The sequence below is a fragment of the Neomonachus schauinslandi genome, chromosome 5 (assembly GCF_002201575.2).
Source record: "Neomonachus schauinslandi chromosome 5, ASM220157v2, whole genome shotgun sequence".
Lineage (NCBI taxonomy): Eukaryota > Metazoa > Chordata > Mammalia > Carnivora > Phocidae > Neomonachus > Neomonachus schauinslandi.
This window is the reverse complement of record NC_058407.1, coordinates 21,579,520-21,594,417: the sequence shown is the minus strand read 5'-3', so window position 1 is coordinate 21,594,417 and position 14,898 is coordinate 21,579,520. Positions and strand designations below refer to the sequence as shown.

The following is a 14,898-nucleotide window of genomic DNA, read 5'->3' as shown; positions in this document are numbered from 1 at the left end:
TATGAAAGTAAAATATGTAAGCTACATGAAAAAGATACAAAGCACACTGGAGATTCAGAGGACAGAAAGATGACTCATCTATGAAAACAAGGAAACTGTCAACAAGGAGATGGTACTTGAGATGGGCCTTAAATGATGGGTAGAATAGATATATAAGAGAAATCATCCCAGGGAGGAGAATACTTGACTATAGACGCAAAGTTGGGAAAGGATGGGGCATGTTTAGGAAAGTATTCATGCAGAAGTTTAAGTCACATATAAGATGCCATATTCTTTTTCTATGGCTGCTAACAAATTACCATATAATTAGAGCCTTAAATCAACACAAATTTATCATCTTATGGTTTCTGTGGCGAGGAGTCCATGTTAGGTTGGTCCTCTGCTCAGGTACTCATTAGGCTCAAATCAAAGTATCTGCGAGGGCTATGGTTTCATTTAAAGTGTGGGGTCCTCCTCCAGGATCACCGGTTGTGGGCTGAATTTAATTCCTTGCATTGCTAAGACTGACTCCCATTCTCAGATAAGAATAATGTACCTTTCAATTAAAGTCAACTGATTTGTAACCTCATCACAGGTGTGATAACTCATCATATTCACACACTCACAAGTTCTGCCAGCACACAAAGAAGACTATACAGAAGCCACTCAAGAGAAGAGGATTATACAGGACATGTACATCATAGTAAGAATCTTCGGGAACATCTTAGAATTCTGCCTAGCACAGATGGTAATAGAAGATGAGAATAAAAATTCTTTAGGGCTATACCAAAATCCAACTAGTTTTCCCTATTATTCTGTTCCCAAAGATGCTGCTGTGTGTACAATGTATATATACAATTACAGCTGCAACCAAGAATCTTCCCATATTTGGTAACTCTATTCTTTGACTGTTGATGGTAGTCACTTCTAATATGGCCTATTTTACTAACTGGGAATATCTGCCTCTCTCTCACAGTCTTTAATTCAATATGAATCATTCCTACCTCTTAATGAGGTAATTCCTGGCTGGCTTCTCTGTTACTGTTAGATTAATACTGAACTTATTAAGGACCTCCCTCACTCCACAAAGACCTAGAATCTTTGTTGTGCATTTTCCCCTTCTATTATTGGCTTTTATTTTTCTTGTCTTATGTTAGTTCATGCTACAAAAGCAATTTTAGGTATTCTGTGGTTCTCTAGCCTCCATCTTATCTATCCAAGAAAGAAGAATTGCAAATTCCGCAAAATGTCAGTTCTAGGGCCATATGGATGATTAAGTATACACATAATTAATATTTCTACAGTGCTGAATATGACTCTTTAGGAACACAAGTCTCAGAGTTAGAAATACTTCTTTGATCTGGCAGCTTATATTTTTCTCATAGGTAAAAATGAAAAGGTTTCATAACTTCTGCCTACTGATTTAGATGACAAATATGCTGATAGACAAAGAAGTAGAACACCATAAAAGAAGGCCACCTTATATAACTATTAGTCTCTCATAACAACATGGCACAAGGTTTGAGATCTTCTTCAGACAGCTACTACCACTGCTATAGTGATTTAACAAGGTGATCTGTATTCTCCAATTTTATTTTTTTATTTTTTTTAGGTAAACTCTACACCCAATATGAGGCTTGAACTCAAAATCCTGAGATCAAGAGTTGCATGCTCTATCAACGGAGGCTGGCAGGTGCCCCTGTATTCTCCAATTTTAAACAAAGCATTATTACGTCTTCTTCTAAGAAAAGGGGTATTTATTAAGAATTAGTTTGATGGTAGAAATGGTAAAATAAACATTGCTAGCGATAATTAAAATTTTAATAGTCTTAGCTTACAAACAATGGCTTTCAAATTTGCAAACAGATTGTCAGGCCAAGTACAAGAGTCAGCTTTTTTTCATAGCAGTTTTTATAGCATAATAGGTAATTAAGCCAACAAATACTAAATGAGTCCCCACTAAGTGTAAGGCACTGTCTAGTAGGTGGGTGATGGTGGAGAAGAAAAATTACAGGATGAATCAAATATGAATTCTGCCCTCGAGTTATTTATAAGTGAAAAGAAAATCCTGAGGACAGGATCAAACCAATTTTCCTTTCCCTTCTGTAGCAGACAGACTCTTTAGGTGATCCCTATCATCCCCAACTCCTGGTGTTCCTGTCCTTGTATGACCGTCTCCCCTTGAGTGTGGGCAGGACCTATGGCTTGTTTGTAACCAAAAGAATTTGCTAAAGGTGACAGAAAATGTACATAATTATTTGTACTTAAGTATGTGATTATATTACAAAACATTATAGCACCTATCTGGATGGAGACTCTCTCCTTTGCTGGCTTTGAGGAAGCAAACAGCCATGGTCAGAATACCTCATGACCAGGAAACTACAAGAGGCTTCTAGGAGCTGAAGCCGACCTCTAGCTGACAGCCAGCAAGAAACTGAAGCCTTCAGTCCTACAGCAAGGAACCAAATTCTGCCAACAACCTGAGTAAACCTGGAAACTGTTCCTTTCCCAGTCAAGCCTCAGTGGAGAACCACCTCTTGGCAAACACCTTGATTCAAGTTTTGTGAGATCTTCAGCAGAGGGCCCACAGAAACTAAATGCATGTTGTTTAAGACTAAATTTATGGTAATATTGTTGTTACAGAGCAAAAGATAAACAAATATACCTTCATTCTTTTTTTTTAAGATTTTATTTTTTTACTTGAAAGAGAGAGCACACGAGAGAGCACAAGCAGGGAAGCAGCAGAGGGAGAGGGAGAAGCAGACTCCCACTGAGCACGGAGCCCGATGTGGGGCTCGATTTCAGGACCCTGAGATACCCTGAGATACCCTGAGAGGCACAACCAGAGATGAGTGTGTAAAGCCTAACTTGATCTGCACACTCCCACTGTGCCTCAGGGTATCTTTCTCTGAATGCCCTGTTTGCAAACATCTAGGTCAGTCCCATGGCTTAAACAACAATGTCCTAAATAGGGCGTGAGAATAAATCAAATGCACAATAATGTAAGCAGACGCTTAACTGACTGAGCCACCCAGGTGCCCTGATACACCTTCATTCTTCTCAAATTGCTCACATATCATAAGGGGCAAATTCAAGTATCCTAAACATCAGGTCACCACTGGTAATATGAAACCCCCAGCCTACACACAAGAGAAAAGCAGAATCAGTTACACAGTCACACTCTTCTAAGAAGCAGGCTCCAATTTGTTGCCAATATTGCCAGAAGGACGCTGGTTACCTGATTAACAGTTCAAAAACTAAAGATCAGCAGCTCTTCTCAGAGCGCAAGAAGCTTCCATTTCCTGACTAAATGATCAGAAGGAGCCACCAGGCCTATTAAGTATGAATGGAAAACCTGAAGGGTCAAGGGGCACCACAGTGGCTGGTAGAGATGACCAGCTTAGGTGTAGAAGAAAACTCTCATTCCTACTTACTCAAAGTAAAAATATATACCTCCTAGTAAAATACAGCTATTTTGCCTCTTGTCTAAAAGTCACCTTTCCTTATATTTTCTGTTTTATGAGGTATAACTGACGAATAAAATTGTAAGATAAAGTGCACAATGTGATGATATGACATATGCACACATTGTAAAAGGATTCCCACAATCAAACTTATTACATATCCATTGCCTCACATATTTACCTCTCTCTTTTTTAAACCACCTTTTCTTAAACGCAGTGAGGCCCTGTTTGGGACATGCATTCATTATAAATAAGCCAGAGTAAGCCTACTACCATCTGAAGGTTCTTACCATCACTTTTTCAGAAGTCCCATCACCACGGGCTCACTGCAGCACAAATATTTTCACAAAGAGTGGAAGTGGTATATTAATACAATTTTATCAGGATAATACATGTAACTAAAAACAATTAACAGTATTTATTTTTTTTATTATCCAGCAATGAGAACTGGAAAAGTATTCAACTGTTACTGTACTTATTTAACGTTCACTTTTTAAAGAGTCAGTTATTTGTTGTAAAACACAAAATGTGTGACAAAATATATGCTTAGAGTAATGTAGTTTTTTCCTTTACAGAAGGAGATTCACTACATTATATCATTTCATTTTTCTCAAGCAAAAGTGAATCAATTACCTATTTCTAAATGGGCAGCTAACAAAACTAACTTTTATTACATATTTAAGAGAGTTATTTAATCTCTTTTAATTACACACACACATACAAAGGCTTTTTGCAAATCATTAACAGTTAAGAAGTACTTCCAATGACACTTTAGGTAGATAAAATATTCTTGGTTGTCTGAGAAAACCATTCCTATAACATTAGTAAATGCATAATCACATATCCAAATTGCAGGAAATAAAAGCAAAATAATTGGAAAGAATATACATTTACTCTAAGTAAAGCTCCAGGGCACAACCAGAGATGAGTGTGTAAAGCCTAACTTGATCTGCACACTCCCACTGTGCCTCAGGGTATCTTTCTCTGAATGCCCTGTTTGCAAACATCTAGGTCAGTCCCATGGCTTAAACAACAATGTCCTAAATAGGGCGTGAGAATAAATCAAATGCACAATAATGTAAATGAATATATCTCCTAGATATAATGAAGGACTAAATGTAACAATGTTAAAACCCGGCACAGAGAGGCCTGAAACAAACCAAAACAAAAATATTTCTAAGGCTTTCTAAAATAAAAGATTTAAAATAGGCAGGTTAATGAAGAATAACCTATAGACAGCTATTCTCGCCTTAGTGAGGGGCAAAAGTCACATTTGGGTCTTTTACCTGCTACTTCTAAGTTATAAGTAATAACCTGGTATACCAAACTCACAAAAATTCAGCCCACAGCACAAAACAAGTGGAGTAACTGGCCTCAGCCTAAAATGATGGTTCTACCATATTTCTTGGAATCCTTCCCAGAAGGCTCTGGACCTCTACTTTTTGAGACCTGTGACATGCACCAATAATTGATTTAAATCGTTTATCTCTGCTACTAAGATATACAATAACATGGGTGGCCATTCTGTCTCCCACCTGTGCCCTAACCTGCACTAAGCATCTCACATATTCAACAGAATGACCTAAATAGGTTGTGCATTATATAGAACAGGGGTCTACAAACTTTTCCTATAAAGTGCAGATAGTAAATATTTTAGACTTCATGGGACCACGTAGTCTCTGCTAGAGCTATCCAACATCATGGCATGAAAAGAGTCTTAGAGAATGTGTAAATGAATGGGTATGGCTGTATCCCAGGAAAACTTTATTTACAAAAGGCAAGCTATAGGCTAGATTTGGACCACAAGCCATAGTTTGTCAACTCCTGACAGGAACTCTCAGGGGACCCCACACTTCAAATTTTTCTCAAGTCTAATAAATAGCTGAAAATCTCCCTTTGGTTGAGAAGAGAAGAAAACTGAACAATTTTTATTCTTTTTTTTTTTTTTTTAAGATTTTATTTATTTATTTGAGAGAGAATGAGAGAGAGCACATGAGAGGGGGGAGGGTCAGAGGGAGAAGCAGGCTCCCAAGGAGCAGGGAGCCCGATGCGGGACTCGATCCAGGGACTCCAGGATCATGACCTGAGCCGAAGGCAGTCGCCTAACCAACTGAGCCACCCAGGCGCCCTTTATTCTATTTTTAAATTGCCAAGATCATATACTAGCTATACAGCAGACCTAGGGATCTGTGGGACTCCCTGAATGAACAAACAAGACATTATGGTAGATGAGAAATGAAGAAGGGTAAAGATGGTCAGTAATTTTAACCAACAACAAATAGTTATTGAAAATCATTACACCCACAAAAATTCTATCTGATCTAAAAATATTATATTTTTCCTGCCAATATTTAATAATGCATACCCTTCCCTCTCCTACTTTTTTCCACTCCTTCTCTATTGCTTACCTTGTGTAAAAACAGATAAAAGCAGCACTTGATGGTAGTAATAGCTTCCTCACTGGTCTCCCTGCTTCCAGAAATGAGCTACCTAAAACACAATTCTGTTCTGCTTACAATAAGTTGCCAATTTAGCAATGGTTAATCGTATGAAATGTGGGTCACAGAGAACTTAGTGTGAGTCTAGATTCTATAATTTATTAGCTGCGTGACAAGCTTTGTGCAGTGGCAGTATCGTAGCCAATGAGGTTTATCCAAGGCGCAATTGTTGCTAATATTAGCTGTGTGACCCTGGGCAATTTATTTAACCTCTCCAACTTCTATTTCCTTATCTATAAAATAGTTTTTAAAAAGTCATAAAGTTGTGGTAAAAAGTAAATAAGGGAATTCATGTAAAATACTTATCAAAATACCTGATACATTATAATCATTCAATAAATGTATATGATTATGGTAACTGTAGAGTTAATGTGTTTTAAAACCCATCTGCATATTCTTTGAAATTCCTCCCACTGAGAGGTAAGATCTACGTGCCCTCCCCTTGAATCTGGGTCAGCCTTAGTAAGTTGCTTGTAACCATGAGAATGCAGCAGAGGTGAGACTGTATGGTTTCTGAGGCTAGGTCAGAAAAAGCCATACAGCTTCTCTCTGAGTCTCTTGATACACTCACTCTGGGGCCACGTAAGAAATCCAGGTACTCTGACATTGCAACACTGGAGAGACCACATATAAGCACTATTCAGCTGAGCATCCACCCAGCCATGTGAGTAAACCATCTTCGTCAACTAACCCAGCTAAGCCTTCAGATGACCACAACCATACAGATGACCATAGCCAACATCTGACTGCACCTATCTGACCACAGAATTGTGAGCAAAACAAACTGTTACTTTAAATAGTTAAGTTTTGGGTAATTTGGTAGGTAGACAGCAATAGCAACCAGAACAAAATTTTAGTGTAAGTAGTGATGTAACAAAAATCTAAAACATACAGCATTGGCCAGATCCCTCAGCAGCCTCACAAGAAACACAAGATAAAGATGCGCCTGGCTTGAAGAGGTTTCATTTCATTTTTCTCAAGCAAAAGTGAATCAATTACCTATTTCTAAATGGGCAGCTAACAAAACTAACTTTTATTACATATTTAAGAGAGTTATTTAATCTCTTACAAATGGAGTAAACCCCAGCAAAATCCATCAAAAGAGCAAAAAATGTTCAAGGAAACTGTATGAACAAAAGTATTTCCAGCTTAAACTTAAATAAATGGAGTAAGTAGAAAAAGAAAAGAAGTCTTTGGACACCCAAACTTCTAGAAGCAGGAAGCAGGCCCAGAAAGCTACCCAAATGCAGATATACAGCATTTCTTAAAGAAATGAAAGAATGATTCAGAAGGAAGAATCAAGAACCCAAATGGCAGAACCAAGAGCAATGGAGAACAATTCCTAATGAGCAGTACTGGACCCTAATCAAGAAACTGGCAACATCTGACCAGCTGGATTTCAAAACTGCAACTGTCTCATGATTGCTATGTAGCTCTCATTTCTCCCATTTTAGAATGGGATGTCTATTGTGGTTATCCTTCCCTGAATCACTACTGTACAGTGGCTATGTGGGGGGCAGATAACATCTTTTCGGTTCATAGGTCTTCATATCAAGAGAATCTATATCTGAGGAGCCTCACGTGCACACAGTTTATTTAGATAACTGGATCCTGAGCTCATGCCAGAACAAATAAGCCTTTAAGGTGGAAGAGGGGACGCCTGGGTGGCTCAGTGGGTTAAGTGTTTGCCTTCGGCTCAGGTCATGATCCCAGGGTCCTGGGATCGAGCCCTGCATTGGGCTCCCTGCTCTGCAGCTTCTCACTCTGCCAGCTGCTCCCCCTGCTTGTGCTCTGACAAATAAATAAAAATATTTAAGAAAAAAAAATAAAGTGGAAGAGGGCTTGGAAGGTAATGAATTTTGCATTTGAGAGAATTATAAATAATTTGTGACCAGAGGAAAGACTGGTTGGTTTTAAAACATGTCTATCTGCATCTTTTAAACAATTCTTTTGTTGACGCTTCTCCCATCAAGAGGTGTGATCCATGTCCACTCCCCTTGAATCCAGCCCAGTTTTAGTGACAAGCTTATAAAAATAAAATGCAGCAGAAATGACATTATTATAACTTCCACATCTTGATCAGAAAAGCCCACAAAGCTTTTTCTTGATTCTCTTAAGACACTTGCTCTGAGCAAAGCCTGCCACCATGTAAAAAGTCTGACTACCCCCAAAACAGCATGCTGGAGAGGCCACATATAGGTACGTTGGTTAGTAGCAAAGCTGATGGCCCACCAACAGCCAGCATCAACTACCAGCCATGTGAGTGAGCCAGATCAGATATCCAGCCCACCTGAATCTTTATGGCTTTTAGTCCCAGCTGACATCTGACTGTAAGTGACAGAGCCTTAAATGAGGCACGCCCAGCATAGAGACTACTGCCCAGTAACAAATTATTGACCTACAAAAACATGAGCAATATAGTCATTTTACTCTTCTACGTTTTACATAATGTCTTATACAACAATAGTAAGCAAAACAATAATGATGATGTCACTCTCTTTCAGTGGCTTCCTGTTATTCTTAGAATAAAGTCAAGTTCCTTTTATATAATTTACATGGTCCTGCATGATCCAGTACATTTACCTGGTTGTTAACTAGTAAGTGGCCTTAGCTGAAATGTCTCTTCCTCTAAAATCTATTCCTTTTAACATCAAGCATAGGGTAGGGGCCCCTTCTAAGCATTCCTATAACATTCTTTACTTTTCCTGTTACAGTACTTGGCTATGCTACATATTTACTTACATTAATCTCTCAGTAGACTCTACATCCTCTACAGGTAGGAATCACATCTTATTGACCAATGTGATGCCAATACCCAGTGCACGTGATAAGCATTCATATAGCTTTGCTAAGTATTAAATGAATAACAAGATCATAGCATAGAAAAAGTAGAAAGAACCCTAATAGCAAACAAAATAGAATAGAATAGGTTAGTAATATGGGTAGGTACAAACAATATACTGTAAGAGAATGGGGAAGGGAAAACCTCTCTGAAGGAGGAATTTTGGTGAGACAACTGACACAGAATCAATACAGGAAAGTTTATTTTAAAAGGATTAAACATTAATTGTTTTTGGCTTAAGCAACAATAACTGAAACAGATATAACAGGTACTTCATAAAAGATGGTATCCAAATGGCCAATAAGCATATGAAAAAGTGCTCAACATCATCATTCAGCAGGGAAATGCAAATGAAAACACAATGAGATACCACAACACACCTACCAGAATAAATAAAATTAAAAAGGCTTACAATATCAAGTGTTGACAAAGTGTGGAGTATTGACACTTTCTTACACTGCTGGTTAAAAGCGTAAATTTGTACAAACTTTCTGGAAAACTATCCAGCAACATTTGGTGAAACTAAAATTATGCCCACTCTATAACCCAGAAATTCCACTTCCACATTTATAACCAACAGAAATGCATATAGATGTACATACACAAATGTATACAAACACACAAACACACCCCAAAACATGTGTGCAAGAATGTTCATGGGAGCACTATTCATAATAGCCAAAAACTAGAAACAACCCAATTGTTCACCAACAGGAGAATGAATAAATTATGGTATGTTTATACAATAAAACTATACAATTAAAAAGTATTACCACTATCTGCAACAGCATGCATGAATCTCAGAAATAAAATGAGTAAAACAAGCTAAACAAAAGACTTCCTAGAATTCCATTCCATTTATATGAATTTCGAAAACAAACTAAATCAAAACTAATATGAAGAATGAAGTCACAATAGCAGTTACCTCTCAAGGACTACCCATTGACTGGGAAAGGGTATAAGGCAGCTTTCTTGGGTGTTGGAAATGTTCCCTATCTTAACGTGGGTTCACAGAATTGTACACAAGATCTGTGTACTTCACTATGCGGTATACCTCATTAAAAACTCTTTAGGGGGCACCTGGGTGGCTCAGTTGGTTAAGGGTGTCCAACTCTTGGTTTCAGCTCAGGTCATGATCTCAGGGTCATGAAATCAAGCCCCATGTCAGGCTCCACACTCAGTGTGGAGTCTGCTTGAGATTCTCTCCTCCGCCCGACTCCGTGTCTCTCCCTGCTCTCTCTCTCAAATAAATAAAAAAAAATCTTTTTAAAAAATTGTTTAAATATCCTGCAAACCAGTTTACATTCTTAAGGCACAGAAATAGTACAGACAGCAAAAGAGCGATGACCTACATAAAACAGCAAGAAAAAATTCCCACTGGACCTCCTCTGCCCTTTGGTGATATTAAACACCATGACAGCTGAAATGCAGGTGTGCGGGGATCAGCAATAAACTAATGACTGCTCTAGTGCCAGCTTCAGGGGCGCACACACTATACAAACTGCTTAAATGAAGCTGAAAGTAAATAGGCCTTTAAGAATAATATTTTTTCGGGCACCTGGGTGGCTGTTGGTTGGGAGACTGCCTTCGGCTCAGGTCATGATCCTGCAGTACCGGGATCAAGTCCCGCATCGGGCTCCCTGCTCGGCAGGGAGTCTGCTTCTCCCTCTGGCCCCCCCCTCTCGTGCTCTCTCTCTCATTCCCTCTCTCACATAAATAATAAAATCTTTTAAAAAAATAGTATTTTTTCATTTATGTTGCTACCCTACCAAATTTACAGAAATAATCTCTTATATTTGGATTTTATAAACATACATTAAAATATAACTATCCTTGGGGAGCCTGGGTGGCTCAGTTGGTTAAGCGTCTGCCTTCGGCTCATGTCATGATCCCAGGGTCCTGGGACTGAGTCCCACATCGGGCCCCCTGCTCAGCAGGGAGTCTGCTTCTCCCTCTCCCTCTCTCCCCATGCTCATTATCTCTCTCTCAAATAAATAAAATCTTTAAAATATACATATATATATAATTACCTTTAATTATCTGAGACTCAACACTTAAAGTAAATATTCTGGAGTTATGTAAAAGAATGAAGATGTGAACTGTATTTGGCCCATCTATGTAGTCAGTTTAGATGAATGGTAACATACTGCTAATGAGATCAAAGTTGTAGGTTCCAGCCTTAAAGCAGTCTGTTCCATGCAGAAACTAATGTCCTTTGGCATAGTCATAACAATGCTTTCTGATCTATCACAGTCTGATAGCTTCTATTACAAGAATCAAAAAAAAGAGAAGACACAGTATATGTAATCAGAATTACATAAATGTTACAAATATGACAATTTAAAGCATATTGTATTATTAGCACAATTATTGTTAATATCACTAAATAAATAAATGAACTCTCCCTGATAAAATGATAAAATCAGCAGGATACCATATAGAAACTAAAATTAGATTTTGCCCTCAAAATGTAGAGGGCAAAAACTAGCAGACAAATTTGGCCAAATTGATTAAACTCAAGAACTCTGTCTCAAGACTACTCATATTTTCTTTTTATATGTGATATTTAAATCATATTCTTCTGTCCTCCCCACATTCCAGCAATCTACATTAATAGAGATTTCCAGAGCTACTTGATTTGGAGATTGAGATAATGTAGTAAATTAAAAAAAAAACAGAAAAATCATTCATTTAAAATTCTGTAATTACCCAAAAGTTATAATTACAGGCAAGCTTAACTGGAATCTAAATTTTCTAACTACTAGATTTGCCCCAAATAAGTTTAATAATTCCTAAAAAAAAAAAAAAAAAAGTGATACTTAAAAATACTTGAGGAAACTGAGCCACAATAAATTTATTTAATGCATCCAACTTACTATGAGAAATATACTGAGATGTTCAAGAGTGACTTAAAAGTGTTTCACATTCCACATTATTAAAATAGCTTGTAAGAGAAAGAATATCCACACAACAATACAAAGCAAAAAGTGAAGCAAGTCATGAGAAGATACAGATAAGTGGAACCAGAAGCTGACATAAGGAAAGGCATCCCCAAGGAAAGAGCATTTGAGTTAGGTTTTAAAAACTAGACAGCACAGAATATATAACATTATAGTTGGCTTCATTAAAAAAAAAAAAAAGGGGGGGGGGGGGCAGTAGCATTTGCCTTCACAACTGGAATGAAATAGTTCTATGTGTAATTACTTAGTTGGTGTCTCTCTCCCCAACTAGACTTCAAGTTCTGAAAGGGCCGAGACTTTCACTTTTTCAACTGTCTCTCCAGTACCTAGCAGAGCATCTGGTACATGGCAGACATTCAGAAAATATTTGCTAAATAAATGAATAACAGAGGCAGGAAAGTAATAATTTGCCTAGAGAAAAAGAAGAAAGGGATATGAAGATCAAACAAGTATTTAGGGCCAAATCACAGAAGACCTTGAAAATCAAACTGAGTAATTTTTACTTTATTTGGTTGTTAATAAGGACTCACTGAAGTTTTTAAGCAGTGCAGTGACATAACTGAGTCTGTGCTTTAAGCAATACATACAGTAGGTCACAAAAAAAAGAGACAACGAAGGTCTCGTGATCTCAATCACGAGATCATTACAGGAGTCCAGATCAAAGATAACAAGGACTTAAAACTAAAATAAAAGCAGGGGCACCTGGGTGGCTCAGTCGGTTAAGCCTCTGCCTTGGGCTCAGGTCATGATCTCAGGGTCCTGGGATCGAGCCCCCGTCAAGGCTCCCCTGCTCAGGAGGGAGCCTGCTTCTCCCCCTGCCCCCCCTTCCTGCTCTCTCTCTCTCACTCTGTCGAATAAATAAATAAAATCTTAAAAAAAAAAAACCTAAAATAAAAGCAGTGGGAATATAAAGTAAAAATATAATAACCACAGGGATATTACATGGAAAAATCAATAGGGCAATCAGTCATCCACTTAACCAGCATCTTTTGAGCACCTACAATGTATCTACCAGACACCATGCTAGGTGCTGGAGACAGGAAATAAAAAGAAGCCACAGTCCTTTATCTCAAAGAGCCGACGGTTTTTCCGAGTTGTCCCAGTAGGGAAAATTGATTGAAAATATGAATGAAGAAAAGAAGAAGTCAAAGACTCTAAGTTTTTAGTCCAGATGACCAAAAGGATTGTTATCATCAGAGAAAAGAGCAGAAGCGGGTGGGGGAGAGGATATGGAAGTTTTTGACATATTGGCTTTGTGTAGAATATTCAAGTGAAAATGTTCAGCTGGCAGCTACAAACGGAAGACTGGAAAAGAGAACAGAGGTGAGGTCTTACAATTTGGGAACCATAGAGCATAAATATGAGAGCTGAAGTCGAGAGCTGGCAAAGATAAGAAAGGATATTACAGGTAGAACCTTGGAAACTATCTACATTTAGAGATGGGGGGGAAGAAGAGGAAAGAAAAAAAGAGGAAGCATTATCAGTAAATCAGACCAAACCAAGACAAAAGAGAGTAATCACAGAGGCAGGGACCATAAACAGTATTACTTGTAGCAAAGAAATCTTGGAAAATTAGGCCTGAAAAAGGAGCCAGTGGATGTGGGAACAAAAGAAATGTATTAGTGACATTTGAGAGAGTGGCAGAGTGATAAGGAAAAATTCTGTCTCCAAGAAGTTGAGGGATCATCGAATAATGAAGCAGTAAAGATAGCTAGAGCAAACCACTCTCCTGAAGTCTGAGCATGAAGAAAAAGAAAATGGTCGAAGTCTGACAATGGGAAAAAAAAAAAAATGATGGGACAGTAGTTTGATGGGAATGGCAGAAGGAGAGTAATTTTTAGGACAGGGGACAAAAAAGCAACATCTTTAGAATAGGAAAGAACAAAGAGAGAAGAAGAAAGAAGTGCTAGTAAAAAGACAGATACATATTTTCTTTATTCATTCAATATATACTTATTGAGTGTCCATCGTGAACTTGAAACTGGAGAATATATACTAAAGAACAAGAAACAGTCCTTCCAGGGGAAATGGAAGAATGCCACACTAACATCCATGCCAGCCCTCCTCTGCTGTGTAGCAGCCATGCAATCTGGATAGAATCAACTCTAACACCAGCAACAGGAATTGTTAATCTTGGGTAGCCTCAAAAATCAGCAAAATCATGATCTACCTTATCAGGGTGTTTAATTCAGGAATGGGCACAGAACCCAAGTTAGTCCTATCAGAACGAAACCAGGACTTTGATTTAATGGAAAAAAAGGACATTTCTGAATGGCAAGATACACTGAGCCGAGGTTTAAACTACAGCAGCCGTTTTGCTACAGAAAAGTCAGCTTGTGATGAAGGCAACATCAAGGAGGATAGAACTGAGAGAAACACAAAGAAAAATAATGAAGCTCTGATCAAATTACCTCTGAAACCCATCCTTCCTTTGGTCTTTAAGTTACATGATCCAATAAATCCCCTTCTTTGTTTAAGGCCATTTAAGTAGAGCTTTTTGATAACTGCAAGGGAAAGCATCTTAATTACAAATTAGATTGCCACTATAGGCACAAAATTGTTATAAAAATGGAGCATAAAATAGGACATGCCCAGTGACAACTTTGGACTGAATCCTTTCTATACTCTTCTGGCTTTAGCTGTCCATAGTTCTAAACTTTCAACCTAAGAATGCCCTTCTGTGGTAGTACTTTCTTGAACTTTCACCCATTCCTCCCAAGCTGGTTTTCTCTTCACTGGTCCCTGAATCCCCAGTCTGGGAGCAGCAGGGTGCTCCCCTCCCAGAAGCATCAGACTTCACTTCATCTCCATGCTCCAGAATCAAGTGAAAGGTGCCTATGACTTCAACCACAACCATCTTAATAAGGAAATTCTTAGCCCTGGGAATATCCTTTCTCCAAGTCTGTTACTGTGGCTCAGTCCAGAATTTCCATCTCTTCCTATCAGCCTCACTGATCTGTCTTCCTTCAAGACCAGACTTATAAAGCACCTCCTCTAGCAAGTCACTGCACGTCCCCTTCCCACTGGTCATTGGCTCTCAGATGCTGCCTGCTCAGGGTAATCGCCTGTTAACAAGGAGGTGTCATAGACAAATGCACTGCAGAATGATAAAGCAACACCTGGAGGGGAGTACCGTGAAGAACCCAGAGACACAG

General features: G+C 38.4%; 1 protein-coding gene and 1 pseudogene across 5 annotated transcripts in view; one reads left to right on the top strand and one right to left on the bottom strand.

Moving 5' to 3' along the window:
- ANKS1B (ankyrin repeat and sterile alpha motif domain containing 1B) overlaps nt 1-14,898 on the bottom strand; it is a 1,116,839-nt gene that overhangs the window by 1,071,944 nt on the left and 29,997 nt on the right. The gene's annotated exons all lie outside the window — the stretch shown is intronic.
- Nucleotides 6,057-6,251, top strand: LOC123324917 (annotated as a pseudogene).